We start from the raw sequence: 22,440 nt of genomic DNA on the forward strand, positions 1-22,440 counted from the left end.
AACTATCCAGGTAAGTCCCATGGAACTGTCCGAAGTCACTGACTCTAACTCCGAGTCGGAAGCATTCATGGAGGTCCCACAGGGAACAGGGGAATTGCCCATCGGAAGTGAAACTTCCCATGTAATTCCCATGTCAGGACTTTGCAGGGGTCCCAGCGCACATGTTGAGTCTTACATCCAGTCTCCAATGATCTGGAGACTAGAGGACCTGGGCCATTCTAGTCACTATCAGATATATGTCCATGTACAGTTTGGCTCTTAACTCAATCTGGCTCATGACTCATTATCAAATCCCTTTGTTGATTCAGATACCAGCCATTACACTTCCAAGTAGAAACATAAATGCAGTATTGCTAAATGTGGGCATGCATGTTTGAAGAGCCTGCACTTAAATTTCTTTCATAGTTTTGTGGTTGGTTCCAACATTGACTACAAATGGATTCTTCCCCATCCTCTTTAATACCCTCACAAGCTGGCTCAGGATGTCTCTTAGCCTGGCACCAGGTAGGTAACATATCAGGTGGGACTCTTGATCCTCACGGAGAATGCGGTCCATTCCCCAATTTATTATTCCCCTACAACTGCCCCCTCTCCTTTCTCTGGACAACTTCCTGCTCCAAGGTGCCATGGTCAACATTTTGCCTGTGCTTCTGACAGTCTTCATTCTTATTCTCACAGGTAACAAATGCATGGTACCAGTTGAATGGGATCATTTTCTGCAGATGCTCATTTTCTCTCTCTCACCTAGTTTCCCCCTACTCTGTACAATATTGGTCACAACAGCCCCAGTTAGATCCTGCATCTGTCTATGAAGTATGAAGGAGGTCTGGGCCAAACTACCCAGATACTTCTCAGCCTTGTTTATGTGGCCGAGTGCCTGGTCCTCAATGTCCCTGAGAAAGAGAGATTGAGGCAGAGAGATCTCTGCAGAAAGTATTTGCTCAGGAATGTCAAGCTGTCCACAAACTCATAGGGGAGACATTTCCCCATGTTGGGTGGGCCATGCAGGAGTGAGAGCAGGGGCGGGCAGGCATGGACACAATCGCCGCCCGCGATCAGGTCCACGCTGCCATTTTACGCAGGTGAGCCAATTAAGGCCCGCCCAGCGTGGTTCACGACTCCTGTGGATAGCAGGAGTGGGCAGGAGGCGGTGGGCGTGCACAGATGCCGGGTCTATTGGCGACCCGGTGGCCTGTTTAAATGAAGGCCTAGTGGTCTTTGCAACGCTGCTCACAATGGCTGTGAGAAGAGCACATCAGAAGGGCAATGTGCTTGGCGCACATCTAGAGGGTAGGCCATCGGAGCAGACCAGGCCGGAGGGTAGGATATCGGGGCAGGCCAGGCCGGAGGGTAGGATATCGGGGAAGGCCAGGCCGGAGGGTAGGATATCGGGGCAGGCCAGGCCGGAGGGCAGGCCAGCGGGGCAGTGTGCCCCTCGTTTCTCTGATGAGGAGGTGGCAGCATGGTGGGAAGTCCTGCTTCCAAGGGACGGGAGGCAGAACCTCCCCACCTGCTCAAACATGTGTGGGAGGAGGTGGCTGAGAGTGTCAGCTCCCATGACATGGGTCCAGTGCCGCAAAAGGTTCAACAACCTCCTGCGCTTGGAAAGGGTGAGAACTATGTTAGCTGAGGTCACTTAATGCTGCTGTCACCCCTTTCCCCACAAATGCCACCCCCACCCCTCCCCCCAGCAACTCTGAGTACAGTATCGGCATTGAATCCTTCACGACATGTATCCCTCACTGGATGGGCCAGCAGATATTGCCCACACCCAGTTAACCCTGAGAGGGTTGAGCTAGGATGGGTTCCACGTCCGTAGCATGTGTGACACTGACAACCAGAGTATAGAATGTGGGTGAAAGTCAAGGGTCTGCACCTAGACAGAGAGCTGGAACTGGGAAGCATGTCAAAATCAGGATGGTAACACGCTAGGAGGGGACCTTCCAGTTGGCGAGGCACCAATCCATCTGCTGGTCTTTGTGCTCCACGTGCTTGTGCCTCCTTACTTAGCAAAGTGGCACCTTGTGGTGTCACATGTGAAGGAGGCAGCATTTGGGCAATGGGAGTGGGGTTAGCCCTGGCTTGTTTGGGTGAGTGTGTGGCAGCTGCAGGGTGACAAAGAACTGGAGCCCTGCAATGTCCCACTCTGGCTGGGTTGGCAGGGATGCGATGGGACAATGGGGCAGGTACAGGCTGGACTAAACAATGCTCTTCTCTCCTTTTCAGGAGAAGACTGCGCACAATCCCACTGAGCGGATGAGCACTGGTGGAGGCCAGGCTCTGTTGCCGATCCTAACACCTTACGATCAGCAGGCCGTGGATCTGGAGAGGCACCATGCCCCAGGTACACCGGTGGCGGTGAGGCTGTGATGCCACAGGGAGGTACGTTTGGCGAGCAGTCAGGTCACTACCATGTGTGTCCCAAAAGCCATGGGACTGCTGAATGCTCCGTGACTGAAGCTAGCGACATGGGTTGACCACTGATAATGGAAGGATGAGCGCATAATGATCTGGGGGACCAGCATGCAAATTGACATTGTCTGCACTGTAACTAATCAAATGTCCTTTTCCTTGCTTTCAGCATCACTGGAGCAGGGCCGGGAGGAGGAGACAGAAGGCTCACCTCTTACCCCTGAGACCCCAGAGCAAATCCACTCACCAGAGTCACACCAACTCAGCCAGGCAGGCACCAGTGCAGATACTAGCGCCTCGATGGGATTTAGATCTTCGGCTGGTGTCCTAGGGCACAGCGGCGACGACTATTCACACTAGCATGAGGCGCGGGCAGAGACAGAGAGTGCTGGGGCACCAGCAATCGGAGCATTGCTAGAGACCAGGTACATGCTCGGTCGGTGGCTGATGATGGGCCTCTGGAGTCACCCGTGAGGCAGCAGATGCTGGATGTGCAGCTGGGTAAGCGGGAGGATCTGGCAGAGATACATGAGGCAATGTGTGGCATGGTGCCCGTGCTTGAGGAGTCCACGCGGACCATGCTTCCCCCATGGAGAGAGTGGTGACTCTCATGGAGAGGCTCCTCCAAAAGACCAATCAGGGCCTTCTAGGGTTGCGCTCGGACCTGCCAGCCCTCACAGTGGCATTGGCCACAACTGATCAGTGCCAGTGTGGGAGATGGTTTGGGAACCAAGTATTTCAGCTCGGTGCCCATCTATCTACGGTGAGCAGGGAGGACCAAAGCGACATCACGTCGGTGCCGGAGCTGCCTGTCGCCTCTGCGGGTTCCTCTCAGGGTGCTCCGGATGAGGGTGGCAGCTCCTTCGCCCCTCTGCCAGTGACGGTGGGATCTGGTGAGGCTGAGACGACTGGGGAGATGCCAGCTGTAGAATTGGCAGCTCCCTCCCAGACAGGACCAGCACAGGCTCCACAGGCTAGAGGATGTCCGCCAAGGTCATCAAGGCCAACAGGACAACAGAGTCAGCAGCTGGCTCAGATACCACTCCCAGCGAGGGGGCAGCACCAAGACGTAGCACCCGGAAACAAAAGCACAAGACACCTTAGGCACATCACGGGTTTCTCACTGGTGTTTTTGTGTTGGTTCAGAGTAGTTTCTGGAAGACATTGTGTGAGGTCCAACACATTTTTTTTTGCTTTATGAAGTTACATTTGTTCCCTCAATAAATGTTGACATGTTGCCATGTCTCAGGGTGATTCCTTACTTCTGCAAGCGGATGGGACCATGCAACCACAATCTGGGGGGTACTGGAGTGCGCCCCCTGAACAGTCCAGGCATCGGAAGTGTATCTTAAGAAGACTGATGGTTCTCTCCCCCACAGCCCTTGTGGAGCCGTGGCTCCTATTGTACCGCTGCTCAGCTTCTGTTCTTGGATGGTGGAGAGGCGTCATGAGCCACCTTCTGAGGGGATAGCCCTTGTCACCCAGCAGCCATCCATCCAGCCGGGCTGGAGCACTGAAGAGCCCCGGCACCTGGGAGTGTCTGAGGATGTAGGTGTCATGGGAGCTGCCTGGGTACCTTGCACAGACTTGTAGAATCAGCATCCTGTGGTCACACACTATCTGCACGTTCATGGAGTGGAAGCCCTTCCTGTTGATGAAGGCACCGGGCTCACCTGCTGGCGCCTTGATGGCCACATGTGTACAGTCTATAGCACCCTGGACACGGGGGAAGCCAGCAATGGCCGCGAAGCCTCTGGCTCGCTGAGTCTGACTTGTCTGGTCCCAGCGGAAGTGGATGAAGGTCAATGCCCGTCTGAACAGAGCGTCTGTAACCTGCTTGACACAAGTGTGGACAGCTGATTGGGAGACACCGCAAAGATCACCCACCAAGCCCTGGAAGGAGCCAGAGGTAGAGATGTTGAGGGCAGCTGTGACCTTTGGAGCCACTGGCATGGGGTGTCCACCCACACAGTTAGGGGAGATCTCAGGCCCAATCATCTGACAAATGGAAGTGACTTTCTCCCTTGGCAGTGGGAGCCTCCTTCAGGACTGCTCCTCAGTCATATTGAGGTAGCTGCTTCACCGCTTGTAAACCCTGGCAGCTGGATAGTGGCGTTGTCTGCGGCCCCTTCTACCTTGGACTTCCTGTTGGCCCTGTGCTCCTTGTGCCTGCACCTGGTCTCCCAAAGGTGGCTTCCCTGGAGGCTGATTGTCCACTCCTGGCTTCCTTCCCCTTATGGCCCTGCCTTCTTCCTCAGAGGAGGTGCCTCCAGTGGAGAGCACAACTCCCATTCCCAGGCTAAGGGAAGGCTTCCTGAAAGCTGCAGGCCCCAAGAATGATCTTTGCTGTATAATTTTGACCAAGGCTTTTACTCCTGTCCTAGCAGCTGGTATAAGTTTTGAAGTCTTCCTGCTCACACAGGCAAGTGCAAATTACTTTCACACTTAAATCCCTCAAAAATCACATTCCTGACCCCACTCACCCCTCTTATCCCACCCGTGGATGAGGTTTATACAAAAGTCTCCTACCCGCCTGCCCATTGCGCCCATGCAACGTCCTCAAGGGCTTTAACTGGCCCATTAATTAACAGTGGGCGTGCATCTGAACTCATAGTGCCCGCCTTCTGAAATTTCGCAATGGCGCGTGGTGACATCGGGATGCACGCTCGACATCACCGCGAGTCATTTTAAGCATCAGTGTCCCCGCATGCCAGGGAAAATGATGTACTGCAGTCCAGGTCCACTGACTGCTCTGCCATGTTTTAGTCCATATTTATTTACCGATAAAATTACACTGAAAGCTGTTGCTTCAGGCAGGGGTCAGTCTGCTTAGTTCTTGCCAATTTGGACCTCAGCCCTGTGGACCTACGGATGGTGAGACCATGTGAACTCAATGCTTGGCAGGAAAACGCCCAAGCTGTGTAGCTTCCCCAGTAGCTTGATTTGGACACTCTGAGAATGATGTTTGATTTCTACAGATATCAGACATTTGACTGATTGTGAATATGTTGCACAGACATGCAAATTTAACTAGAGCGCTCAGTTTGTTTGATGCAGGCAATATTTTGCCCACATCTATGCCAAAGGCACATGCTGCACAGCTACAGGACAGATGTGACACATGCTGTGCTGGGCTTATACTGAAATCCTTTGGGAGAAGAATATTCTAATTTCTGCCTCTGCACCCTGTATGCTGACACTTTTGTTTCCTTGGCTTTACTTGCTTTCTTTGGTAAGGTTTGACTTTATCATTAAATGTAGCAGGAATATCTCTTTGGATCTCTGTTTCCAGCAAAATTTTTTCTTTCAAAATGCTCCTGCAATTCCTCTGTAAACAGTAAACATAAAAAAAGTCTTGCTTTATCGCTGAAGTTACAAACATATAACACCTGCGGTCTGTCCGCAAGAATGACCCAAACCTCCCTGTCGCTTGCCATTTTAACACTCCACCCTGCTCTCTTGCCCACATGTCTGTCCTTGGCTTGCTGCATTGTTCCAGTGAAGCCCAACGCAAACTGGAGGAACAACACCTCATCTTCCGACTAGGGACTTTACAGCCTTCCGGACTGAATATTGAATTCAACAACTTTAGGTCGTGAGTCCCCTCCCCCATCCCCACCCCCTTTCTGTTTCCCCCTTTTTTTTTTTCCCAATAAATTATAAAGATTTTCCTTTTCCCACCTATTTCCATTATATAAAAAAAAACCCACTAGAGCTATACCTTGAGTGCCCTACCATCCATTCTTAATTAGCACATTCGTTTAGATAATATCACCAACTTTAACTTTAACACCTATGTGTTCTATTGTACTATTGTTGTTGACATCTTTTGATGATCTGCTTCTATCACTGCTTGTTTGTCGCTACAACCACACCAACCCCCTCCACCTGTCTGTCTCTCTATCTCTCCGCCCCCCACACACACACCTTAAACCAGCTTATATTTCAGCTCTTTCCTGGACTCGAACTCAAGTTCTGTCGAAGGGTCATGAGGACTCGAAACGTCAACTCTTTTCTTCTCCGCCGATGCTGCCAGACCTGCTGAGTTTTTCCAGGTAATTCTGTTTTTGTTTTGGATTTCCAGCATCCGCAGTTTTTTTGTTTTTATAACTATTAGAAGAAGCTTTCCTCTTTACCGTTTTTAGTGGGTCATTGCTTTTGGTCACTGGCATTACCCTCATGCCTAATAAACCCAGGTTATTTTTCCTTTTGTATACTTATTCTAAAAAAAAAACAGCCTTGTATGAAGCTCAAACAAAAAGAGAAAATGCTGGAAGAACTCAGCAGGTCTAACAGCATCTGTGGAGAGAAAATCAGAGTTAATGTTTTGAGTCCATACGACTCTTCACCAGCTGAAACATTAACTCTATTTTTTTCCCCACGCCACAGATGCTGTTAGACCTGCTGATTTTCTCCAGCATTTTCTGTTTTTGTTTCAGATTTCCAGCATCTGCAGTATTTTGCTTTTACCTTGCGTGAGAGCTCTGAGAGTCTCCTGGTGCACCTGAAAGAGAAAAGCCTGCACAGGCCAGTTTACATAACTGAACACTTTACCCTCTGCCTAATCAAACTTATTCTTGTGGAATTTTTGCCTCAAATGTAGGGCCTGACGCAAGGAGCAATTAACCTGGGGAAAAAGAAACTATCCCAATGGTGCAGGTTTGAAGGCATTCCCATGGATCAGGAGTAGCAAACCCACATGATATCATCTATCTTCGATGTGACAATGACATATGTTTTGTCAAAGCACACATGGTTTCCCTGGAAACCAAGAGGCTAAGTTATTCTCCCACACTGTACACAGGATGTAGAATAAAGAATAATTATTGATTTTGGATATTACAAAGATGAGATTTTGATGCAACATTTTTAAAGCTAAGCTACACATACCGTGGAAACATTTTTTTTTGAATTCTAATACTCTTTCCACTATATGAAAAGAAATATATCATGATTATTGGCCTTTGAATCCTCAGTCTAGGTTTGCTAAGATGTCATGATTAAAGCTTCTTGTGCCCTGGACAAACCACATGTGTAGCAAGTGTTATCAATTGGAGGAGTTCAAGCTCCAGGTTCTGGAGCTTGAGCAGCAGCTAGCATCGCTGTGGTGCATTCGCAAGTGTTAGGCAATAGAGATAATTCAAATATCTTATGTGTGTATTCGTGCGCGTTAAGAATAAGGTATATCTTTAAGTTTAAGTCAAGTGCAGCCTGTTTTCTATTTGTGGGTTAAAAGATGAAACCTGGGATCTAGTTTCATTCTTGAGAGGAGACAGCAGGTCTAAAGCTCTGTTTCCATATCCGCATTTGTAATGAGTTTAGGGACTCTTGAAGGGAAGTAAAACAAACACAAGAATAGAGAAAGAAAAACTGTGCTGTTGCCTAGAAACAGGGCTCCAGAGAGGGAATCCCCCCACCCACCCCCCACCATCTCCCCACCTCCCCTCCCCTGCAACACACACACACACAAACACACATGCATACAGGAAAAACTATAGAAAAGCAATTTCAGTTCAGTTGGAAGCAATTGCCACTGAGACCGGACAGCAGAAGAACAGATTGCAAATCCCAAACTGAAGTTGAAGCCAGGATTCCAGAGATACTGGATACTGGGAGAGGGAACTGCAGAGAGAGCAGATTTATCAAAAGAACCAAATGGTCCCAAGGCCAAAGAGTGAGACAGAATACTGGTCCCAAGAAAACCTTCTAATCAAAGGAAGAGCAGGGGCCTGGAAGAGGTTTTGTTCTTTGGAAGTGACAGTGAGGAGCAGAGAAGCTTAAAGAGAAGAAAGCTACAGGAAACAGATTTAAAGTGAGAATCCAGAAGGTCCAATGAGATGGCTGAAGGCCTGTAACTCGTTACCATGGGCATGAGAGGCACTGGTGTTCGGCTGACATGGCTGAGTCAGTGAGAGGGAGTGCGTGGAAGGAGGTTTGAATGCATGTGGTGACCCAGGGAAAGGAACATCGGAAGAAGAGTTTGAAACCCTGGAGGTGGTTCCTTGAAGAAGGCGTCAGAGAGAAAGCGTCGGTTTTGGAGAAGATTCCAGAGTGAGTGTTTCGAAAGTGGAAATTGGAAACTCTTGTGTGAGAGACGGAGTTTAGTGAGACCAGCTGGCTCTTGGTGTGACAAGCGTCTAGTAGGGGGGAGTTGAGAAGAGGTCTGTAGCATCTGTTTGAGGTGGCATCTGTCACTTGGTTTCAGAATGTGGTGTGCCTGACCATAGGTCACCTACAGGCTTACATTAGCTGTATACTTATTGGGAGTATTAAAGTATAAGATAGCTTTTGTAATTTGTGTTATTCTTATAAATCTGTACATATATGTGAGGGTATAGTTGTGGGCAAAGGAGTATTGTAATATAGGGCAGGATTTTCCCCTCGGTGATTTGGGGGTGGGGCCCGCTCACCGAGGGGAAAATGACGCGGGATGACGTTGGGAGGAATCCCCGACATCATCTGGGTCCCTTTAAATTTTCAGGAAGGTGGGCGGACAGCGAAATCAGCTGTCCACCCGCCGACCTGTCAACGGCCAATTGAGGCCATTGAGAGAGTAATTAAAGTAATTAAGGGCCCTGCCCGTCCAAGCTTAAGGCTGGCGGGCAGGCCAGGAGTTCCAGGGGGCTCCAGATTATTCATGAAACCTCACCCATGGGTGGGATGAAGTTTCATGTTCGTTTTTTAGAAATGTAATAAATTTTAAGTGTTTATTATTAACATGTCCCATCTCGTGTGACATTGTCACATGAGGGGGGGCATGTTAATAATTTCAATATTTTTCTATTTTGACTTTACTTACATCTCACGAATCTCCCTGAGACAGCACTTTGCCTCAGGGAGCAGTGAGCACTTTGACAGATGGGGAATCCCTCCCCCCTCGCACAGGAAGTGCATAGCACTTCCCATCGGGCAGGCTGCTGGTTGGGCCTTAATTGGCCCGCCCACTCAAAATGGCGGCGGGCCCTGTTTACGGGAGTCGGCTGTCCGCCCACCGCCGAGCTGTTGGGGCCCACCCACCATCCAAGGGCAAAATTCTGCCCATAGTTAATCTTTTCTGGTTTAACTTTTTTTTGTTAAAAGTTTATCAACTAACTTCTGTGACCCTGTTCAGTAGCTGCCCTCCACATATCTAAACAAAAAATAAAAGTTAGGATCTATCTAGCCGGTTTCCACCCTGGGATTTGGCTTGTCCGGTAGTAACATCATTTGGGAACATAACACAAGACTGAGAGAGATTAGGTTAATAGTGAATGTACGCGAATGCACAAGGTATTGTAAATAAGATTGGTGAGCTGCAGGTGCAGATAGCCACATGGGAATATGATGCTGTGGCTATAACATGAGACCTGGCTCAAACAGGCAGCACTGGGTACTAAAAATTCCTGGATAATAGATGTTTAGAAAAGATAGGGAAAGGAAGTAGGAAGTTGGCTGTTTTGACTAAGGAGAATATTACAGCAGCTGAAAGATTGGATGTTCTGGAGATGTCAAGGACAGAATCTGTTTAATTAGAGTTAAGAAACAACAAGAATACCATTACACTGGTGATAGCATTGTCAATGGACTAATAATCCAGAGTTCCAGGGTAAAGCTTTGGGGATCAGGGTTTGCATCCCAACTTAGCAGATGGTGAAATTTTAATTCAATTAAAAAATCTGGAATTAAAAGTCTAATGATGACCATGAAACCATTGTCGATTGTTGTAAAAACCCATCTGGTTCACTAGTTTAGGGAAGGAAATCTGCTGACTCTATCTGGCCTGGCCTACATGTGACTCCAAACACACAATGTGGTTGACTCTGAAAGGCTCTCCGAAATAGCCTAGCAAGCCATTCAATTCTCAAGGGCAATTAGGGATGGGCAATAAATACTGGCCTAGTCAGAGACGATCCCAGCCCATGAACAAATGAAAAAAGCACACTGGGTGCATTCTACAGGCCACCAACTAATGGGAAAGATATAGAAGATCAAATTTGCAAGGAAATTACAGACAGATGAGAAAAAAACATTGTGATGAAATCTATGGTTTGCGAGACCAGTGAGGAAGCATGTGTGTACTAACACTGGTCACAAAGCTTGTAATTTTTGAGGAAGTCCCTCACTGAAAGCTAAACTAAATCTTCAGTTCCTGAGCTGCTGCGGTTCAAGAAGGCAGCTCACCACCAACTTCTCAAGGGCAATTAGGGATGGTCAATAAATGCTGGCCTAGCCAAAGACATCCAAGTCCCATGAAGGAATAAAACAAAAAGGAGGGCTGTAACTTTGGGTTCCTAGCTGCGGTATCAGATTGCTGGGAAATCAGATTCGATTATTAAAGTTAAAGTTACAAAAGGGAAATCTTGTCCCTTGTTTCTTCTATTGGGGTCATTTGATAAATTTGGTTCTTTTAGGATATTGGTCTCCACAGGGATCATAATAGTACTGAGTAGTGATAAAGGCGGACCTTAATTATCCTAATATAGACTGGGATAGTAACAGTGTAAAGGGCTGGGGAAGGGCGGGGGGTAAGTAGTGGGAAGAGGTTCTGAAGTATGTTCAGAATTTCCTTAATTGTTATATTTCTGACCCACCTAATAAGGAGACATTGCTGGATTTGGTCAAGTGGATCAAGTGTCAGTCGGGGCATACTTAGGGAATAGTGATCATAGCACCATAAGGTTTTAGTTAATTGTGGGAAATAACAAAGAGCAACCCAGAGTAAAAAACTAAGTATCTGGGGGAGGGCCAAATTCAGTGGGGTGAGAATGGATCTGGCCCAGGTAAATTGGGATCAAAAATTGGCAGGCAAAAGTGTAATGGGATAAAGGGCTTCAAAGAGGAGATGGTTTGGATGCAGTCGAGGTATATTCCCACAAGGAGGAAAGGTGGAGCAAACAAAGCCAGAGTTAACTGGATGACAAAAGAGATAGAGAGTAAGGTGAAACAGAAAAAGGGTGCATATGACAGATGTCAGGTTGATAATGCAAATGAGAAGCAGATTGAACATAGAAAATTTTGAGGAAAAGTGAAAACAGAAATAAGAAAAGCAAAGAGAGGGTATGAGAAGAACTTGTCAACTAACATAAAAGGAAATCCAGGGCCTGAATTTTGCATTCATCGGGCGCGGGTGATTGGTAGGCCCGGAAATGTACATGAATTGTGCTTCCTCCTGTGTTTGACCCCCGGCTGCGACCTCACACTGACCGGCCATTAAATAGGCCCGGAGAATGGCTCAGCACTGCCGATGGGTGCGGGAAGAGGGCGGATGTGGGTGAGCGCTCCCAGAGAGCTCCCTGAAGGCAGGCAGATGCCTCGGCGGCTGTGGACCTACAAATAATAAAAGAAAGCCCAAAAAACGCTGCAAATAATGTCCACGTAGCATAATCCAGCGCCTGAATGCAGATCTCATAAAAAAGACAGTCCCCAGATATTTAGTTATAGTTTTAATCCGAACAGAGATTCATCCCGCTTTTGGGTGAGGTTTGGTCAAAAATGTAAAGCTCGCCTGGCCGATTGGCCCATCCACCAATCATAAGGTTGGACAGGCCATGAAAAGTTGCTGACAATTGGCCTGTTAATGGGCTTAATTGCCCTCTTAATTGTCGGCGGGTGCTCTTCTGACTTTTGCGAAATATTGTACGAGTGCACGATGACACTGGGACACTCACCCAACCGTGGGGTGTAAAATTCTGGCATGGAGGTTTTGTATGGATATCTAAGTAGTTAAAAGGAAAGAAAGAGAGGGGTGAGGGATCAAAAAGGAGATTTACACATCTGTCATTACCAAAGAAGAAGATGCTTTCCAAGTCATAATAAAAAGGGAGGAATTAAGATCATGGATGTGATAAAAAGGGATACAGAAGTGCTATTAGGAAGCCAGCTATGCCTGAAGTTGCTAAGTCACCAGGGCCAGATGAGATACATTGAAGGATACTGAGAGGGTTAAGGATGGAAACTGCAGAGCTACTGGCCATAATTTTGCAATCATCCATAAGTACAAGGGAAGTTTCAGAGGAATCGAGAATTTCAAAGGCTATACCCTTGTTCAAAAAAAGATTGTAAGTATAAGCCCAGCAGCTACAGGCCGGTCAGTTTAAACTCAGTGGTGGGAATGTTTTCAGAGACAATAGTCAGAGATAAAATTGACAGTCACTTGTGGAATAATGTGGATTAATTAAGGAAAACCATCGCTAATTTGTTAAAAGCAAATCCTGTTTAACTAAAACAAAAACAGAATTACTTGGAAAAACTCAGCAGGTCTGGCAGCATCGGCGGAGAAGAAAAGAGTTGACGTTTCGAATCCTCATGCCCCTTCCACAGAACTGAGTGAATATAAAGAGAGGGGTGAAATATAAGCTGATTTAAGGTGGGGTGGGGGGGTTGGGGTGGGGGGAGAGAAGTGGAGGGGGGGGTGGTTGTAGGGACAAACAAGCAGTGATAGAAGCAGATAATCAAAAGATGTCACACACAAAAGAACAAAAGAACACAGAGGTGTATTATCTAAACGAATGTGCTAATTAAGAATGGATGGTAGGGCACTCAAGGTATAGCTCTAGTGGGGGTGGGGTGGAAAGACTAGCAGGGCATAAAAGATTTAAAAATAATGGAAAAAGGTGGGAAAAGAAAAATCTATATAAATTATTGGAAAAAACAAAAGGAAGGGGGAAAAAACAGAAAGGGGGTGGGGATGGAGGAGGGAGTTCAAGATCTAAAGTTGTTGAATTCAATATTCAGTCCGGAAGGCTATAAAGTCCCTAGTCGGAAGATGAGGTGTTGTTCCTCCAGTTTGCGTTGGGCTTCACTGGAACAATGCAGCAAGCTAAGGATAGACATGTGGGCAAGGGAGCAGGTTGGAGTGTTAAAATGGCAAGTGACAGGGAGGTTTGGGTCATTCTTGCGGACAGACCGCAGGTGTTCTGCAAAGCAGTTTCCCAGTTTACATTTGGTCTCTCCAATGTAGAGGAGACCACATTGGGAGCAATGAATGCAGTAGACTAAGTTGGGGGAAATGCAAGTGAAATGCTGCTTCACTTGAAAGGAATGTTTGGGCCCTTGGATGGTGAAGAGAGAGGAAGTGAAGGGGCAGGTGTTGCATCTTTTGCGTGGGCATGGGGTGGTGCCATAGGTGGGGGTTGAGGAGTAGGGGGTGATGGAGGAGTGGACCAGGGTGTCCCGGAGGGAACGATCCCTACAGAATGCCGATAGGGGGGGGTGAAGGGAAGATGTGTTTGGTGGTGGCATCATGCTGGAGTTGGAGGAAAAGGCGGAGGATGATCCTTTGAATGCGGAGGCTGGTGGGGTGATAAGTGAGGACAAGGGGGACCCTATCATGTTTCTGGGAGGGAGGAGAAGGCGTGAGGGCGGATGCGCGGGAGATGGGCCGGACACGGTTGAGGGCCCTGTCAATGACCGTGGGTGGAAAACCTCAGTTAAGGAAGAAGGAGGACATGTCAGAGGAACTGTTTTTGAAGGTAGCATCATTGGAACAGATGCGACGGAGGCGAAGGAACTGAGAGAATGGGATGGAGTACTTACAGGAAGAGGGGTGTGAGGAGCTGTGAACTCTTGTTTAACTAACTTGACTGATTTTTTTTTTCAATGAAGAACAGAGAGCGTTGATAAAGGCAATGCAGTCAATATAGTGTATATGTTTTTCTAAAAGACATTTGATAAAGTGTCACATAACAGCCTGCCAACTAATTTAGAACCCATAGAATAAAATGGACATTAGCAGCATGGATACAAAGCTGACTGAGTGCCAGGGAACAGATAGCTGTTTTGCGGGCTGGAGGAAGCAATTAATGTCCACTTCAGAGCTTCATAGTGCTGCCGCTGGTATTAACCCCGCGGTGGGCAGTCCTGTCACCACGCAGGGAACACAAGAAGCCTGTGCCCGGTTGCTTCTGGTGCTCCCTGAGTGGTGCTGGTCAATGGACCCAGCATCGGGAAGCGGGGAGTCTGCTGAGAGCCACATGGCCCCTTTTGCTGCCGACACCCTACCTCATGACCTTCGGCCCATAGAACCCCTCTCGCCAATGCTTACCTCTGGCCTGGGTCGCTCCAACATCCTGAGTCATTGACGGAGGTCTTTCTGGCAGCAGCCACCACCTCCTCCGATTGGCTGGCAACTCTGGCTGGGTGGGACTTCCCGCGCCTGGAGTCTTGATTCTGTGGATGGCTTGCCGGTGGACTGCTAATCGCCTGCTCGGCTAGTTAAGGCCTGCCCAGCATGAAACGCGAGCGGCAGCGCTGCCTGTGCGGGTTGGTTGGGGGTGGGAAGGTGGGAGTGCGAGTGTGGGGGTGAGGGCAAACTTGCGCTTGAGAATCTCCCTGAGGCACAAAACTGCCTCAGGGAGATGAAGCATTTAAACAAAAAAAGGAAATAAATAATGCAATAAGACATGGCCGCTCATGTTGGATGGGCAGTAAAAAATGTAATTTAATAACCTCGTTAATGGTCTTGAGAGGCCTTTTAATTGTCAGCGGGTGCGCTACCGACCACAGCGTGTGCCCGCCGAACGAAATATCGCGCGACTGTCCGTTGATGTCAGGAAGCTCGCCCAATGTCAGCACCCGTCATTTTATGCTTAAGCGGGTCAGGCACACATCTGCTCGCCAAGCTAAAAATTTTGCCCCATGACTCCCAAGGCCTCCAGCTTTCACTGTAAAAGCAGATTGCTTGGGTAAATCTTCAGCGATCAAGGTAATTGATGTCAGTTTTCAAGAATGAAGTACTTTCCCCCTTTTTAATACTAATTCTGGTGTTACTATCAATATTTCTGGTTTAAATTCAAACCCCCATTTTCAGAAGAATGCCTGCTATTTAGCTTAAAATTGTGCACAGTTGACAAGGCTGTTCCTTTAATATCATTCTTATATTCCACGTTCTTCTGGGAAGCAACATTGGCAGAGAGGAACCAACTCTGAGGAGCTCCCTAGGCTTGAAGTCACAGGATTCCATTTCAGAATCTGTACTCAGACATGAACAGCTGAGAAATATAACATAATATAACACGAACCCTTTAATCATGATAGTATGGTCACTGTTCTAAAAACAAAAAAACTGCGGATGCTAGAAATCCAAAACAAAAACAGAATTACCTGCAAAAACTCAGCAGGTCTGGCAGCATCAGCGGAGAAGAAAAGAGTTGACGTTTCGAGTCCTCATGACCCTTCGACAGAACTTGAGTGAGTCCAAGAAAGGGGTGAAATATAAGCTGGTTTAAGGTGTGTGTGGGGAGGGGGTTTGGGTGGGGGGAGAGAGAGAGTGAAGTGGGGGGGGGGGTGTAGTTTTAGGGACAAACAAGCAGTGATAGAAGCAGATCATCAAAAGATGTCACAAACAACAGAACAAAACAACACAGGTGTTAAAGTTGGTGATATTATCTAAAAGAATGTGCTAATTAAGAATGGATGGCAGGGCACTCAAGGTATAGCTCTAGTGGGGGTGGGGGGGCATAAAAGATTTAAAAATAATGGAGATAGGTGGGAAAAGAAAAATCTATATAATTTATTTGAAAAGAACAAAAGGAAGGGGGAAACAGAAAGGGGGTGGGGATGGAGGAGGGAGCTCAAGACCTAAAGTTGTTGAATTCAATATTCATTCCGGAAGGCTGTAAAGTGCCTAGTCGGAAGATGAGGTGTTGTTCCTCCAGTTTGCGTTGGGCTTCACTGGAACAATGCAGCAAGCCAAGGACAGACATGTGGGCAAGAGAGCAGGGTGGAGTGTTAAAATGGCAAGTGACAGGGACGTTTGGGTCATTCTTGCAGACAGACCGCAGGTGTTCTGCAAAGCCGTCGCCCAGTTTACGTTTGGTCTCTCTAATGTAGAGGAGACCACATTGGGAGCAACGAATGCAGTAGACTAAGTTGGGGGAAATGCAAGTGAAATGCTGCTTCACTTGAAAGGAGTGTTTGGGCCCTTGGACGGTGAGGAGAGAGGAAGTGAAGGGGCAGGTATTGCATCTTTTGCGTGGGCATGGGGAGGTGCCATAGGAGGGGGTTGGGGAGTAGGGGGTGATGGAGGAGTGGACCAGGGTGTCCTGGAGGGATCGATCCCTACGGAATGCCGATAGGGGGGGTGAAGGGAAGATGTGTTTGGTGGTGGCATCATGCTAGAGTTGGCGGAAATGGCGGAGGATGATCCTTTGAACGCGGAGGCTGGTGGGGTGATAAGTGAGGACAAGGGGGACCCTATCATGTTTCTGGGAGGGAGGAGAAGGCATGAGGGCGGATGCGCGGGAGATGGGCCGGACACAGTTGAGGGCCCTGTCAACAACCGTGGGTGGAAAACCTCGGTTAAGGAAGAAGGAGGACATGTCAGAGGAACTGTTTTTGAAGGTAGCATCATCGGAACAGATGCGACGGAGGCCAAGGAACTGAGAGAATGGGATGGAGTCCTTACAGGAAGCAGGGTGTGAGGAGCTGTAGTCGAGGTAGCTGTGGGAGTCGGTGGGTTTGTAATGGATATTGGTGGACAGTCTATCACCAGAGATTGAGCCAGAGAGGTCAAGGAAGGGAAGGGAAGTGTCAGAGATGGACCACATGAAAATGATGGAGGGGTGGAGATTGGAAGCAAAATTAATAAATTTTTCGAAGTCCTGACGAGAGCATGAAGCAGCACCGAAGTAATCATCGATGTACCAGAGAAAGAGTTGTGGAAGGGGGCCGGAGTAGGACTGGAACAAGGAATGTCCCACATATCCCATAAAGAGCACATTCGTTTAGGTAATATCACCAACTTTAACACCTCTGTGTTCTTTTGTTCTGTTGTTTGTGACATCTTTTGATGATCTGCTTCTATCACTGCTTGTTAGTCCCTACAACCACACCCCCACTCCACATGTCTCTCTCTCCCCCCACCCAAACCTCCCCCCCCGACACACACCTTAAACCAGCTTATATTTCACCCCTTTCTTGGACTCACTCAAGTTCTGTTGAAGGGTCATGAGGACTCGAAACGTCAACTCTTTTCTTCTCCGCCGATGCTGCCAGACCTGCTGAGTTTTTCCAGGTAATTCTGTTTTTGTTTTGGTCACTGTTCTACTGCATTCTACTGCGGTTTTAAAAGTTTCTGTCTATAGTCTTTGCTGATGGAGTTCCAATTATGCTGACTAAAATTTACTCAGTGAAGATTTACTTTATGATATCAATGTTCATTACACTATTGTTAAAGCTTCTCTATCTGGAAATGTTTGTGACATACTGAAGTATCAATTTTATAGTAAGCATAGTAAAGACTCACACTCCCCAAAGAATCAAGAAGCATAAATCAATTCCATTAAAATTACATCAAATATCCATAGTTAAGGTCCAACTGTTACCAGCAGTGGCATAATCCTTGTACCATTATCTTGATTTTAATAGTGAGAAATGAGATGCATGTAATAAATGTTCAACAGTTAAAGCATTTCATTCCTGATGATGATAAAATGGTTTAACCTTTAGTTAGTTAGCTATGCGAAACACAGGGGTAGACAGTAAAATTAACGTCCTTGATATTGGGCTCAATTATCTTCTTTCCCACCAAAATTCTTCCAGATCTTCCATTCCTGCATGACCCAATCCTTTTGATCTTTCCATACCAATTGGTCATTCAAAAAGGACAGGAGATTCTCTCCCTTCCTTTTCATAGAATGAAAGTTAGTCAAGGGATATTGGGTGCCAACATCGATTGCTTTGCGAAACAAGTCTCTTCTGTCTCCATTGCAGTGTACCCTTGTGTGGCAGTGGATTATAGTGCACTCCACTGACATATTTTGAAAGTGGGCTGAGATGAATAAAGTAATCAATTCATGTAAACACAACTTCACTACCTACTATAATAGCTAAATTCTTGCATAGATTCTGTAATTCAGCTAACTGTGCTGCCTATTTGCAAAACACTTTACGAGATGAATTGTGAAAATATTCCTGAATAAATATTTTACGTACTTTGAAAAAGCACAATAATCCTACTGTTTAAATTGGACAATGTGTCCAGCAATTTGGTCAAAGCTTACATCCTCCAAAGGACCACCATAGCAGACAAACCACTCCTACATAATTTTTTAAAAAAGCTCTACCACATTTCAGGAGACTTGCCAAATTCTTTTTGTGAAACTAAACATTTCTACAAATATGTATACATTAAAGATGTATTTCTGTTGAAATATAGGACTTTAAGTGATGGAATACAATTAGGTTTTGGCTGTATCTATTATTTCATTAACTTTGTTCTTGCTTTTACTCTCCACTTATTGTCAGATTAAAAACTGTTAAAGTCTATTAAACCAGCATTTATTGAATCTGGGTTAATGCAACATATCTTCTGTACATTATATTCCCTACAGCAGTACATTTAATGGTAATTTCACTAATTTCATCACCAGCACCAGTTCTAAGACCGATGTTCCATTCAAATGTAATTTCCTTCTGGCTGTGCAGAATCAATTAATCTGCCCTTTATATTCCAAATATCCAGTAATAGAACAACAAGCTTAAACATACCTCATCTAAATACAGAATCGATCCAAAGAGCAATACTCTACCAACAAATTTGCTATGAGCATGACCTATAGGCATAGTACATATATTTTGCGTTTATCATAATCCAAACATTAAGTCCATTTGTGATGCATTAATCAGGATTCAAGGCCAGGATGTTATGGCCCTTTCATGGTGTCCCTGACCCCAGTGGATGGGGCGAGCCATTTAAATCTCCAGTCAGTTTGGCTGGACCATAATATCCAGGCAGCGGGAGGGACTGTAAAATCCTGGCCCAATTCTATCTAATGGATGTTAGAACTTGAACAGCCAAGTAGTAAAGGACCTTAGTCTTTATATACACAGACTTTTATTTACAGTGGCACATTAGATGCCATGCACCTCCAAACAAATAACTCCTCTTTCAGCCTACACAGTTAAATATAAGCACAGAGGCTTTCAAAAGAAAAATGGATTATAATGTGAAGAGGAAAACTTTGCAGGACAGCAGGAAAAGGTGGGGGAATGGCATTAGGTGAATTCCTGACTGCAGAGGACCGAATGGCCTCCTGCTGTATTGTAACCATTTTACGAGTTGAATTTAGACCCCACTTAAAATCCCACACCCGGAAACAATTAACACCCAACTGGAAAAAATAATTCAATTGTGCATTGCACCCATTCTTCATTGTAGAGGTCAAGAATTTGTGCCAGCGAGTACATAATTATAATAACTCCTCTCTCCCATTGTGATACCTTGGGATTAAGCAGTGATTAGCTGACCCATACAAATCATAGAAGAGTACCAGGTTCAATTACTTTGCTGGCTGATCTTGGTCAAGGGAATTGTTGCATTGGTCTCATGTCTCTGGTTTAGGAAAGGAAAAGTGACCTTCACTGGAAGTGCCTGCAAATGGACACTGGATGAGCACAAGCCAAAACTCATCAAGCCGCCACTTGAGCAAGGTGCCAGAGTAAGTCTGGCAGCAGTGGACGTGTGCATCTTGAAAGGAATGCAATTCTTCTGTTCAGGAGTAAAATTGTGAGAGAAAACTCATGAAAGAAAAAAAAACAGTGGAGGAAACAATCTGTTTTATGTGATGGTCAGGTCAACATAAGTGACTTCAGTTACAAGACGGCATTTAAATTTCTGATTGGTATAAATTAATAGGGATGAAGAAAACTGCCCTGAATGTTAACAGCAGATATTCATGCTGAATTTCAAGAACATCTGGGCATCGTAGTTTAATTAAAATGGAGAGACTCAAATCGGTATGCGTAACATATTTCATGTAAATTCTGTCTTTCCTATCACTGAATTGGACAACATTCAATTTGAGTGGAATGCGCCAGTATTAATTCAAATTGTGCAATATCTATCTCATGCTATCTTGTTTTCCATTAGCTGGAATAAAGTTAGAGAACTAAATATTACAATACCTGTGATACCAAAGTCGAGTCACAGCTTGGCAGTAGCACAGCGAAAAACTAATGCAATTTCTGAAAAACAAAATTGAGGATTTCTTTCCCATCACTCTTCATTCCTTCACATTTAGATAATGTTTGCTAGAAATAATTTAGGTAATTGAAAATGTTGGGTATAATTATGTTAAAAAATCTGACAATTGTTGCTCCGATCTCTTCGAGTTATTGTTCAATTAAATAAGCCATCCATTTATAATTGGTGCTGGTGTGTTACAGTTCACTCAGGAAGTCCCAGTTGCTGTGGCAACATACACTTTTACATGCATGCTGTAGTCTGGAGCTATGGGTAATGATGGCAGAGGCTTCAAATTTCTATCTATCACATGGATGACCAGGAATCTCTCCAGCTCTTACTGCCTGCCATTGGTGTCTGTTGGAATGAGCTGCATGTTGATACTCGACTGGTTTGGCCATGTTACGAATGCATCTTTCTTGGCCATCAAGGCCTAGGGTAGGACTCAAACCTGGAACTTTTGGCTTATAGGCAGGGATGCAGCCCACTGCACCTCAAGACCTCCTAATCCATTATAAATTGCTCTTCTATAAATGCTTAATACTCTCTTTTCTGGGTGCACATTTCTTTCACCATTTCATCACTTCTTGACAATAGTGGGAGTATTAAGAGTCAGAAATCTATTCTTTCACATTGGATTAAGCTGCGTACTTGGTCAGTCATCATAACATTTGAATCATGAATGTGATGAGTATTTCCACTTGGCTACATGTATGTCAATGTTTCATTTTCTCTATATGGATGTGCTCACATCATTGTTAAATTAAAAAGTAGCCTGAAAAAGTCTTGGCTTTTCACTTATTTCCTACTCCATTCTTTTTTATACATTTCTACTACACCAGTTACTTCTTCAATTCTTCAGGCAGTAAAAATTTCGGCCAATTTTAAATCAGCAGCTGCCTTGCATGGAAGTTACACAAAACGTCAATCACAAGAAGTTCTCTCATTGATTTGAAACATACGGCTGGATCAGGTGATTATTTCTGGATGCCATCTGATACATTCTTAATCCTTACGGGAATTCAGGAGTCACAACTGTCAGAAAATTCTCTTCTTCTCAGTTCTTCCTTTCAACACACCATCTGCTACCTACCGGGTGAAGACTAGTATTGGAACATTTAACCAGTGTAATACCTTCCGAAAGGTAGGCATTTGCAAATTAAAATTTACGCCCACATAGTATAACTTTTCCTAGATTATTGGACTGATCACCAACCCTGACAAGCTCCAGTTGTTATGCTCTGGGAGTCAGATGTGATCTGATGCCAGTTAAGTTACCCTATCATTAAAAATACCGCAGGAAACTCTTAAACGCATTGAGCTTTTGCTATGATAGAATATGAAAAAAACATTAATTAAGAAAGCACTGTGACATTTTATGTGTTTATAAATATGTATGCACGTTAGTGAATAATTAATCAATCCACTTTGATCTCCTATCAGTGATGCAATGTGGAAACTTGAATCATAATGTGCACACTCATTATGATCACTTCTTTTCCATGAACAAAAAAGAGGCATCAACAATTGCCAAAAAAAAAGGTTCAAACTGTACAGAAAAGGAATGAGATAGGCGGCATGGTACAGCAACAATATACAGTGAAAATCTAGAAAGCATATGAAATCAGGACAAGATGTCCAGAACAGATGGAAAACAGATAAGATCTTTGCAATCCAGGTTACCAAACAATTTAAAAGAAAGAAAGACTTTCATTTATATAGCACTTTTCATGACCATATCTCAAAAGCGTTTTACAGCCAATGAAGTACTCCTTGAAGTGCGGTCACTGTTATAACGTAGGACACATAGCAGCTAATTTGCACTCAGCAAACACCCACACAGAGCAATGTGATAATGACCAGATAATCTGTTTTCTCGCGATGTTGGCTGAGGGGTAAATATTGGTCAGGGCACCACGGAGAAACTGCCCTGCTCTTCTTTGTAATAGTGCCATGGGATCTTTTACATCCACCCGAGCAAGCAGAGGAAGCCTTGGTTTAATGTCCCACCTCAAAGATGGCACCAAAAACACACCCTCAGCACTGCACCGGAGTGGCATCCTTGATTTTTCTGCTCAAACCCTGTG

Source organism: Carcharodon carcharias, chromosome 10 (genome assembly GCF_017639515.1).
Source record: "Carcharodon carcharias isolate sCarCar2 chromosome 10, sCarCar2.pri, whole genome shotgun sequence".
Lineage (NCBI taxonomy): Eukaryota > Metazoa > Chordata > Chondrichthyes > Lamniformes > Lamnidae > Carcharodon > Carcharodon carcharias.